Here is a 12,896-nt window from a genome sequence, read left to right as displayed (position 1 = left end):
ATATTTACAAGATCATCAAGAGAGGATTGCTTCTCCACCCTGTAACAGGCAAAACTTAGTCATAGGACATAATTACATCTAAGAAAGTACTTATTTCCTGCGATACAGGCTACAGAACAGACTCAAGTACAGGAATTACTACTAAAATCTATAGAAAATAGGTTCTAAGTACAAAAAATATCTTAGTTTAGCCTTTAAAACAAAGTTGAAACCTTTATTTGCCTTGTATAAACTATGCTAAAGCATGTGATCAACATGCCATGTAATATAAATAAAGATTTAATTTGAAAGAAGTTACAGAATTTCTTGCACTACTGTGTTTAAACAATTACAGTAACAGTAGTATTCTTTTTAAGCACGTGATATCTAACACTACCTTCAACAGTACAGTACTTCAGCAAGAGATACACAAACTTACTCTACATTTTACTCATAATACAAGATAAAAATGTATTGAATTTAATGTAATAGTTATGTACAAACACACATTTTATCAGTGTAATATTGTTTTAAGATCTACGAAAAAAAATCACTTACAATCACGCCAGTAAACTTACATTACAATGTGATTAGCATAAAACCGCAACTCTAGTTTATTTATTATTCATGTTGCGAACTTCCTTTTCTTGGCGCCATCCAAGTTTTGATAAATAAAAAGAGACGGGTGAAATATTTTTGAAACGAGAACAATGGTGATTAACATAAACGGTGGTCAATTTGAATTCCATTGTAATCGCTAAAAGTACTTTAAAATCTTTACTACATTTATCACAATTCTTTCAACCTGAAAAAAAAATAAAATAAAATAAATTTTGATGAGGTATAAGTGAAATTACCTTTAAATATTATTAACTTCTGTATAAATTAAAATTATAAAAAATACAGTCGAACCTGCAGTAAGGGCCACCTCTAAACAGCCGCCATTTTTTTTCTCTCTACAACAAAGATGCGTGCAAAATAACCTCTAAACAACGACCACCTCCGTACAAAGGACATCCGTCAGTGGCCTTCGTTCAGAGGTTCGACTGTGTAAATTATTCAGTCTTCAAACATCAATAAAAACCCATTAATTTTTTAAATTTCCTCAACCATTTAACTCATTCATTAAGAAATTATACAGAAAACGTTTATTTTTAAATATTTAATTAAAAAAAAATAATATTTTAAAAATAAATTTTAAAAATTAATTATTATGTTTGACATAAATATTTTAAAAATGTTTTTAAAGTATTAAATAAATTAATTAGTATTTTACATAATTTATACGTTTATCTTTAAGCAATCAACCGTATAATATATGTATGAAGAAAGGAAATAAGTTGACTTTTAATTATGTTATTTGTATTATTTTTTGTTTTACTTTCTCATCATTTATGTTATTGGAAGTAAAAGAAAAATAAACAAAACTGAGAGAATGTTTGCTTTCATCTACACTCAACACTAGCACGTAACATAAAATATTGTTTGATCAAATGTGTCTTCCACGCTTTCAATAACTACACTAACATTTTTAGTTACAACTTGTTTTCTCTCACCCCTAAATACTAATAACAAAATAATAATTTAATACATATAACAATAGTTAAATACACAAACAAAGGATAAATAATTCACTCACAAGAAGTTTGACTTTATTTATTTATTTTATTGCCGATCTCAATTATTTGTTTGTTCGTCGATTAATAAAGAAAATGATTAAAAAAAAAAAATTGATATAAAACTGTTAATAGTTATTGTTTTATAAGTTATACATATAATAAATATATATTTTTTACGTGTTTTAAATAATAAAGAAATGATTTTATAAACTTTATTTAATATATATATAACGTTCTTTTACATATTTATGAATTTCTCAACATATTCAACAGCAATGTTAGCATTTTAATTAAGGTGTAAATTGTTAAATTTTTGCTTTTGTTTGATGTTATTAGTAATTAGTAACATGAAAGACAAAGCTTTTCTGTGTATAGATATTTTGTTAATTTGTAAATTTTTCTATGAAAATTGTTCATTAATGTCGAAGTAAAAGTTCACGTATTCCATATCCGGTTGGTGGAATTTATATATTATTCTGTATCAATAACAAATTTCCTGAAGGTGTACGTCACCTCACGCTATGTTAAAATTTATTTTATTTTTTTTCTCCTCTATCTATAATTAGATATAAATGTTAGAAAAATTGGTTTAAAAAATTGTCATTCAGTTACCTTTATGGTTACTTCTGCACAGCTCTATACAAAGAATTTTTTAGAAGCACAAATTAAAAGTAACTTCTAATAGAATTTTTCTATTTAAAATTAATTAAAATTACTAATAAAACTTCACAAATTTTAACTTGTTTACACTCCACTCCCGATGTAGCGAATTATACGATGAAGGTTACGCTAAATCGAGGGGTTTACTAACACATATCTAATAACATACAGGTAAATAAATAGCATATACATTTAATCTTCTTATCGTAAAAATACTGTAAATTCTTCAAATATGTCGCTTCATGTAGTGTTATATAGAGGTGATTATAAGTTTTATATATATATCGTTATATCGAGAATGAATTCTATTTAATTATTTAATATCTTAGTTTTTTTTTTAAATTTTGTAAAGTTATATTTAAAAATATATAAATAATTTATTTTTAATTTATTAATTTAAGAATAAAATTTATATAGAAAGTGTTTTAAAAGTATTTGAAAAAATTCAAGTCTATTAAACTTTTCTTAATTATAATTAACAAAATGTCCTATTTTAGCGCACGTTTTCTTAATTATGATTAAGAAAGTACTATTCATAATATATACTGTATTTATATAAATAAATATACGTTAAATTTTTATGTAGTTTGAACATAGATCAGAGAAAAATAATTTTTTTTTGTCACGATAACAAACTGTAATTCTTATAAATGTTTGTTTTATATTTATGGCTGTAGTTTTATTCATAAAGATAAACAATGCGTCATAATTCGTCACGAGAACGATTCATTATAAATTTTTAATTTTTTTTTCTTATTTCTTTATCATTTTACCCCCAAAAAAACTTTCCAAAAAATTTATTTCGTATCGCATAACCTGTACCTAAAGCAACCATTAATAAATGCAACGGAATTTCTTTTTTATGGAACTTTTTATAATTGATTAAAAGAGAACAAATATATATTTTTTGATAAGAGCAAAGATCATATATTAATCTTTTAATAAAATTCAAATTAATGTACAAGGGCGTGTGTCAAAAGTCAGTTAATTGCTGTAAAATAATATATATATATATATATAATCTGCCTTATTCAGATAGTTAAGTACTTAATTATATTTTTAAAATCATGTTTTCACGAAAACAGAACAGTAACATGCTCTAAAATCAGTTTTAAATTCGAATTCACAGAAATACTTTTTAGGAAATAAGGAGGAGGAAAAACTTGTTTTTGTGTCCTTTTTTTAAAACTATTTAATTAAAAATAAATACAATTTAAATTCTTTATTACATTCAATTAATAATTAACTTAAAAATTACTGTTTAATTTACGATATAACACAAATTCTCACTCCGAAATTCGCCTACATTTCAGCATCGATGTACACGAAAAAGTCATTAAGAGTGCCAAGTGTTGAAAAATTCCTGTCTAGAGATTTATAATTAGATTCGTGTCTTGTACTGTTGTCTTAACAAAAGATAATGAAACTTAAATTAACTCTAAGATAAAATAATTGTATATATGTATATATATGTACGTATATATAAAAAGAATGCATTCTTACGTAACAAAAGTAAATGATTACTCACCGTAAGACATGTTTGCATAAAGGAGAATGACTTAGGTAAATAGAACAAAAAAAAAAAGGAACAAGAACTATTGTCTCCGCTGTACAATGTACAAAAATTATGAATTGGAATGCTTCTTTATTAAATTTTATAAGTTTAATAAAGGGATGAAAGTTAAAAAAATGCAATAACAATGATCGTTTCCTTTAATAAAAGGCACTGTTTGTCATTAAGAAAATAATTACCTTATTTATTCTTTTCTGAAGAGATAAATTATATAAATAAAAATTTATTTTTAAAGATTACTTCTTTATAAAAGTAATTGAAGTAAAAAATAAAAATAATAATAACAAAGAAGTGTTCTCACTTGTTATATTCAATGTGTTTATTTCGTTACTCATTACTTTACTTGGGTGATGATAAGAAAGTTATGAATTGCAACGTTTGAATTGATGTTCTTTCTCCTGTTCTTTTTCTTATTATTTTTCTTTAAAAAAACCAGAAATAATTATATATTGTGATAAGATTTTATTAAATTTATATTTTTAACAAATAAAATATACGAGATTTAAGAAATTGCTTAGTTGGCTCGTTTAGTTTTATTGTCCCTTTCTAAAATAATCAATCTGGTGACATTTTCTTCCTGTTCTTCGTATTATTATTATTTTTAATTTTCTAGTTGATTGTTAAATGTTAAAATTAAATTTATTATATGAAAAATTCTTAATTTTAATTTTTATTAATTTTTAACGATTTTTTTTTTCCTTTGTATTGCAAAGTTTCTTCTTACAAATTACTCGATATTTATGATCGATATTGAAGGGGCAATATGACGAATTAATATTTAAAATCAATTTTTCTTCTGAAAATAATTAATTAATTAAAAATAATCAAAGTTTTCGTCAAGTTTTTAATTAATATATGAAGTTAAGTTATGGTTTAACTATTGTAAAATCTTCGTATTTCGTCAATCTAGTAACATTTTAAACAGGGTTTTTAACTGAAGAAAAATTTAATCTTAAGAATTGAATGTAATACGATTCTTAGAAGGGATGAAAGAATTAATAGTTTATCAACTTAGAATGAAGCTGGTTAATTAAAACGCGGCTTTTGTCAACAAAATATTCCATAAGAAAACAGACGAGTCATCTTATCTGTTACAATATGATATGTATCAAGAAGTAGGATGACGTTTGGTAAAAGAATAATATAACAAATTCGTTTTATTTTCTCTCATAATAGAGAAAAATTATGAAAATGCCTGGCTGCAATTTTTAATTTTTTTACCATCTTTTAATTAAAAAAAATCTCGTCGGTCTAGAACGGAAGTTCATCTATAGTTAATCGGAATCTCTGGACCCTAAGCGTTGCATACCTGGTTCAAATTTTAGTGGTGTCTTGCCCCTGTACATCATTCTTCTCCTGCTTACAATGGAGTCATGTTGGCCATCTAATCTCGGAAAAATTTTGAATTTGAATCACGTGACTTTTAAACCGAAAATTAGTATATAGTTAGTCGGGACCTCCGTCCCCTAAGCTTTATATATGTGTATGTTCTCTATTTTTCAGCTGTTTTATTATACTTTTAAATAAATTTTAGAAAAAACTTAGCTTCGTCATCTTGCCCCTTTCCCCATTTATATTATCATTTACAGAATTTTCACAAAGTTAGCAATAAAAGCATTATTATTTTCTCGAAATGTGTATATAATATAGAGTAATTCCACACCAAAGGGCATTGATATCTGATAAACATGTTATCAATCGCAATACTAGTGTTACTATAAATGTAGTCGCCCACTATCATACCATAATTGCTCCATAACTATATTAATACAATATATTACATAATATTCGCTGCATGCTAATGCACGGGAATACACCGTTCCTTATTGATTGAAATCATTAAGTATCGGCTCCATTAAAATTTTAAAAAGGGGGCTCGTATGAATCCAAGTACAGTACAGCTCTCCAACAATACATTGTTAATGTTATTTTGTAATCGTATCTTACCGATACATTGTTATCTGTCTACTACACTTAACCATTTACCAACGATATACCCATTATCTACCAGCATAAACAATACATTATTATCTATCAGCAGAACATTGTTATCGAGCCAACAATGACAAAGATACATCATTAACTACCAAGAACAGATTACAATTTGCTTACTACTAATTGTATACGTGTGGCTTATTTTTAGTGAAAGAACTAAATAATCTTTTGTGTACTTTTTAAGCCCGTAAAAACTACTCTCGTATCATTTATTAACCGTGATTTATAGTTATACTTTTACATAATTGGAAAAAAATGAATACTTGTATAAATTAATGATCATCGAATCTTCTACATAATACGAAATATCAATATCATCCATTCACTTCATGCTAAAGTCCTTTGTTGATATTCAATTATTCTGACTTCAGGATAAATGACCAGCAATCACCTCTTTGTAGTTCACATACTAAATCTACCTCTAACACTAGAATAGTGAAAATTACCTTGATAATAACTGCGCTTCCATATTTTCTTATACGAAATTTTTTTTAAAAAAAGTGTACTTAATTAATCATAAATAATTCAAATAAAATTACCAATTGAAATTGGTAATTTTATTTGAATTATTTATGATTAATTAAATGACCAATTGTGGAAATTAAATGTGGAAATTAATTATGTGGAAATTAAATGACCAATTGAAATTGGTAATTTAAATTTCCACATAAAGGGAAAAGTTTTTAAAAAATCCTTCTTGAAAATTGAAAAAAAAAATCGTTTCAACGTTCTTTTTATTTTGAAGGATTTTTCTAAACTAATTTAGCTTCATTTGTTTTGTACATCTAGTAAATTCAATACATCATGTTAAAGTAATGGTTCAATAAACGAGAGACTTTATTTAAAAGGACAGCTTCGAAAAAATCCTTTAAAAGTAAAAGTTCTACTCGCTCTCGTTGGCGCAGAAAATTTCTTAGAAGCATCTTTTTCCTTTCATTCGTTTCATTGCTATAGTTCTCATTGCTTACACAGCAAGTGGATACTTTCTTTTTCATCAGTTTATATACTTTACTACCAAACTCAGTCATAAAGGATTTCTTTATATATTTTTTTTTACTTTACTTTTTTACGTCAGGTTTTTCTATCGAAACCACTACTAATTACAGGCAACCGGTTACATTCTCACCAAACAATAGAAAGTTTTAGATGAGTGGTAATTGTTGTTCATTTTTTTTAACGTGCCCCACTCACTTTTTCATGTTTCTACACACCGCAACAAAGCCTATCACTATCTCAACCGATAATTTTCTAGAAAAACCAACGTCTAGAAGCATAAAGGTAATCATATGTGAGAGAGATTTACTTAGAAAAAAAAACTCGTAAAGAAGAAATTTTATTATACCATTTAATTTTATTTATCAAAAATTGGATTATAGTAAATAAACCAAGTTTTCTTACGACGTACATACTACTATATATATATAAAAAATTTTTTTATCTTTATACTTTTACAACACTTACAAGTTTCTATAATCCTTTTAACCCTGTATAGACGGGATCTTTGACTAAATCTTTTTATCCTTTCTATAATCTCCAGTTAAGTAGCATCCTTTTAGCGATGGAAGACTTCTTAGAAGAAGCTAAAATTCTACTAAAACCTTTTAATACATTAATCGATATTAAATGAGATTAAGAAAGTCGAAACATTGAAAATATAATCAGTGTTTAGTGATGCTTCAAGAGCTCTTAATTCGGCCATATTAATGTGTTGTACAAATAAGTAAAGCTTAGATAACGTTTCCCCATGGTTCAATTGGTCGGAAGATACCCCCTGTTATTATTGTAATTCCTTATCGTAAGTAGCGATGAATGTTGCGTAAAGAGAAATCAGACAAGCTAGCATTTGACCCCTATAAAATCTAAGTATGGTATGTGTCCTTATTGCAGTCTAGAAATTTTCTTCCGTAATACCATCCACTAATACTCTATAGGATTACCGAAGACAGTAAGACTTAGGAGTTTCTGATTGATGTCCCTCTTTCTCTCATCTTGTCTGCAGTTGTCACAAAGGAAATTTTTAAAACTTTAAAAATCTCACTTCTTCTCTATTTCTTTCTTTCTTTATTTTCTTTTTTTCTTTGTTGTCTTATAAAGATTGAGTACTTCTATCCACTGGATGGAGTGTTAATAAGAAATTTTTTGAGTCTCCTGTTCAATTTTATCAATAATTGTTTCTGACGTCATTTTAAGAACCTATTAAGTAAAAAAAATCTTTTTTTATATAAAGATCAATGTAAAGAAAAAGAAACTAGACTTATAAATCAATATATAATTTATAACTTAGCTGTTGAAACTAGAATTTGGAATATAAAAAAAATATGTAATTTCTATTTAAAATATTAAAAATCTAATTATAGTATTAAATTAATTAATTTATAAGTTAATATAATTATATTTTCACCCTTTGTTTTCTAAAAAAAAACTTCTTATAATTTATAAATGTATAAATAAATTTATATACATTTCACCGCACTTAAAACTTAAAAATCAAACTAAAATACTTTTAAAAAAATGTTATAAATTAAAATAAAAAAGATATTTAAATTTTTATTATATATATATAAAAAAAAAATATTGCTTAAAAATTACTTTAATTGATAACCGAAAAATAATCAGATTTAATAGAAATAAAAATAGAAAATAAAATCCCAAGTAAAAATTTTTACTTTACACTAATAATATGTTTTCGTTGTCAAACTTACTTTAATCCTATTTAAGTTTTGTCCTACATAATGGATTTATCATGTATTTTTTTAACCTAGTCAACGAAGGAAACAATAAAAAAAAGTAGGGGAGGGGGGGGGTAAAAATTTCCTCTCAAGAGACTAAGACTTAACATCCATCCAACTCGTTCTGTAACGTCTTTCAATAGATATCTCTCACGTAATAAGTATTTTCCAATACTGTCAAGCATCACCGACCCAGAATTGTTGTTTATTTTTTATTGTATATTGGAAAGTTTGGAAAGGAAGCTTGAGATATCCATTCTTTTCTTCATCGATTGATGCGTGCAACAGTTTACTACATAGGTGAAGCAGTTTAAGAATGGAAACGATAAAAACTCTCACTCTTATGGCATCTTGTTCCACTCGTTACATCTAAGCTATTTACCTTTATATAATGCGCACTTACTACTGCATAACTCTTGTATTTAATATATTTTTATACGTTTTAAATTTTTAAATATATATAAATCAATAAAAAAATAATACTCTACTCTTTGTGTTATTTAGCAGTTTATCTTTATTTTTCTAGCATCTAAATATATATATATATATAAATTAGAATCTAAAACTTTGCTCGACTCGCTACTGAATTTAATATCGAAAATGCTAATACGACGATACGTAAACTTTAAAAACTTACTTTTTAGAAAATATTTTAAATCATTTTAAGTTTTTTAAAACATAAATTTTGTTTCATAAATCATTTCCCGTGCATATAAATAAGAAAATACGAGCGCTTTGATCGTCTTAAAGTTTATATACTTAAGCATTGGCACGTAACTGATAAACAAGTTAAAATTAATTATATATATATATATATATATATATATAATGGTGTAAATGTTTATAAAATTGTTTATTAGAAGTTTATAGAAGTATAAATTGATATAAATTTTTACTCGAGAAAGGAAAAAAGTAAGGAAACTTTATGATGGGTCGCAGATGGTGAACACCCAAATAACTCTCAGCTGCTATCATAAATAAACTTTTTAAGTTTTTATTCTGTTCTAAGATGAAACTATGTATTTTCTATAAGTACATTCATCAATTTTATTTTCTTTCGACATGAAAAAACCCTTGAATATCAAACATTATCTTTTGTTGGGTGATCTTAACTCATACTTTTTATCATTGTAGCCAATGGATGGCCATGTAACTTATACTATATAAATTATATATATATATATATATATATATATTACATTTATTGTATCATAAATTATCTGATTTGGACTGTGTAAGCCCATCCGTATCCCGGGTATTTGAACGTCCTGGAATTTAATACATAATAAGGCCAGTTGACACGAATAAACCTTTGTTTGACCTTAATAAATGTATCAGATTTACCGTTCGAAACACGAATGATTTGTGTTAATTTTTATATTTCGTGACGTGTTTTTTTCGGTTAGAACAATGTTAAAATGAATATTTAGATAGGTAAAATTATTTTAATATATGACCTTATTCTCTTCTAAGATGGAAGTATAGTACAGTAGTACAATACTTTACTAAGCAGTTTGATCACCATCATCATCTCCAATTTCACTATGAAAATCTTATTTTTATTGATTTATTTTGGTTATATAATTTACTTATATATATATTCTTAAAAATGATTCAAAAATTTTATATGTAAAGCTATTATTTTCGTTGTAAAGTACAGTTATTTATCTATGTAATACAAAATGATGTAGGCTAGGTATCATCTGGTAGAGAACATGAAAATTTATTTTCTGTTTAGGAAAATACTTTTTTAATTTAATTTTTTAAGCAATTTTGCATACATTATTTACAAAATTGTCAATTATATAATAGAAATAATGGTTCTTTTTTTTCTTAATTTTACTTTCTTTCTTTTTATATATGTAATACTCTCTACGTTTGTTATTACTTACTACTATAACATATCATCGAAATTCAACTTAAATCTACCAAAATATATATTTATTTTACTCGAAAATAAATATATATTTTGTCTTTTATAACTATTTTTTTAAAAATCTTAATTGATTCAGTCTTTATTAAATTTATTTAATTAATCGATCTTCGATTAATTAATTAATGCGACGATAATTTAAGTGCATAGTAAAGTGCCACATTTATTACATTCTAAACGATATTGCTAACGATATTTTAGCAAATTAAAAGGATATAAACGAGCTCTCGTTAGTACGTCACTCGTTATAGCGATGACGAATACAATGTTCATTTTTAAACTGTTTAAAGCATTTTTTCTTTATTTATTCGGTTGTAAAATCTTGTTTCCCTCTTTATAAAACATAAAAGAATATTTTAAAATGTATTTTGACATGATTTTATTAATTTTTTTGCATAATAAACGGTTTCGTCTGGACGAAACGTTTCGTCAACTTGAGGATTATTAACATAAATCTTAAGAGATTTTTTAATAAATGTTTGCATAAATATATACAGTGGAACCTCCAATAAGGGCCACCTCTCAACGACGGCCATTTCTGAACAAAAATGCATACAAAATAACCTCCAAACAACGGCCACTATTTAAATGTTCCGGTCAGTGTCCGTCGTACAGAGGTTTGACTATATTAATTATCATTTAATTTACTGCAAAAAACATAAATTTTAGCTGCTCTAAATAACTTTTTAATTATAAAAAATTAAAATAAATTAAAATTATATATATTATCAACTTATTAAATTAAAGTTCTATAATTTATCATTTAAAACAATTGTATTTTAAACTTATTTTTTTTTTTTTGTTTTAAAAGTATAAAAGGTTAAGTGTAATTAATTAATTTTTAAACAAATTAAATATTAAAAAAATAGATACAAAACTTAAAAGATAAATTAATTACAAATAAAATCGTCAAGTGATTATCATTAATATTACATATCAAATAAAAACAATTATATAAATTAATTAACTTTAAAAAAAATCTGAATAAAGTATACTAAAACTTTTATATAATTATTTTTAAAAGTTGTAAATAATTATAATAAATAAAGGGAAAAAAATGAAGTAAATTAATTTTATAAATTTTAAAACAGTAAATAATTTTAATCAATAAATGGGAAGGAAATGTTTTAATATTAATTTATTTTCTAGCTTCATTATATTTTAACTACAAACTTGCATTCTAATTAATTTCCAAGTCGAATGCCAATGGTGTAACATCTGATAATTAAGGTTGTGTGTGTGTTGTGTGTGTGTGTGTTTCAAAATAAATCTTATGTAAACTGAAGAAAATATGAATTTTCTAAACTAAATTTTATCTAAAATCATCAAGTACATTCATCGATTTTTTAAGGAAAAAAAATGATAATAATTATAATTAAAAAAACAGCATACAAAACTAAAATCCCACACAATCAATTTTATATTAATAGTAAACATAATTAATCTTTTATGATTAACTGAGATGAATAATTGTCAAAAATGTTTAATTTTTTAAAAATATTTAATCACTTAGGTACCTAAAATATAAATTTTTAACTTAATTTTTTACGTTAGAAATGCGTGCTTTACAATGCTTTATACCTATTTGAGGTAGTTATCAGTCTAAGCTAAGAATAGATAATAATTACTCTCAGTTAAATTAATTAAAGGTTTACCAATAATTAATCAAGAAAGACAGATTATATGAGAATTGGAGAAGAGAGAGAGAGAGAATTTCAAACTTTATATTGTATACGTCACACAATGAATAGTGTTTAATTCATGTGGAATGTCATAAATGTCAGGTTAAATGTCAATAATGGTTACTAATAATCAATAGATGAAAATATTAAGTATATAATACGTAAACTATATAATAATTGTTGAAATTACTGTTTAATATTATGTAATTTGTCGTATTATGTCATTTAACAAATTACAAATTAATTTTATAGCCCATGTATAAAATTTAATTAAATATATGAAACAATGTTCTGAAGTTATCATCGACGATTACAAGATTTACTTATTATTTATTTCTTAATTTTCTAGTACAATATCACTCATATCTTTATTAAATTAATTATTTTTATATGGATTTTTATTCGGTTATAATACTTTATAAGTTAGCTTTAAATTTATAATTATAAGTAATTTTTATACATGAGAATTTTGAAGAGGATATTGAGTGATTTAATGTTGTAAATTAGGATTTTAATGAAGTTGAAAAGCTAATGACGTATTTAATATAAATCAGACTGAAATTTTCACATTGTAAAATAGTCAAATATAATTATAAAATTGCATAAATGATGAGATTTTAAATGCGTATAATATAATAATAATAATAATATATTTATTAGTCATATTAGGCAAAAGCCTGTTATTACAGGGAGTTATAACATAGAATGAACATTGATCATAGTCAT

Source organism: Centruroides vittatus, unplaced genomic scaffold, assembly GCF_030686945.1.
Source record: "Centruroides vittatus isolate TY-2023 unplaced genomic scaffold, ASM3068694v2 contig_738, whole genome shotgun sequence".
NCBI lineage: Eukaryota > Metazoa > Arthropoda > Arachnida > Scorpiones > Buthidae > Centruroides > Centruroides vittatus.
Note: the sequence above shows the minus strand (reverse complement) of the source record.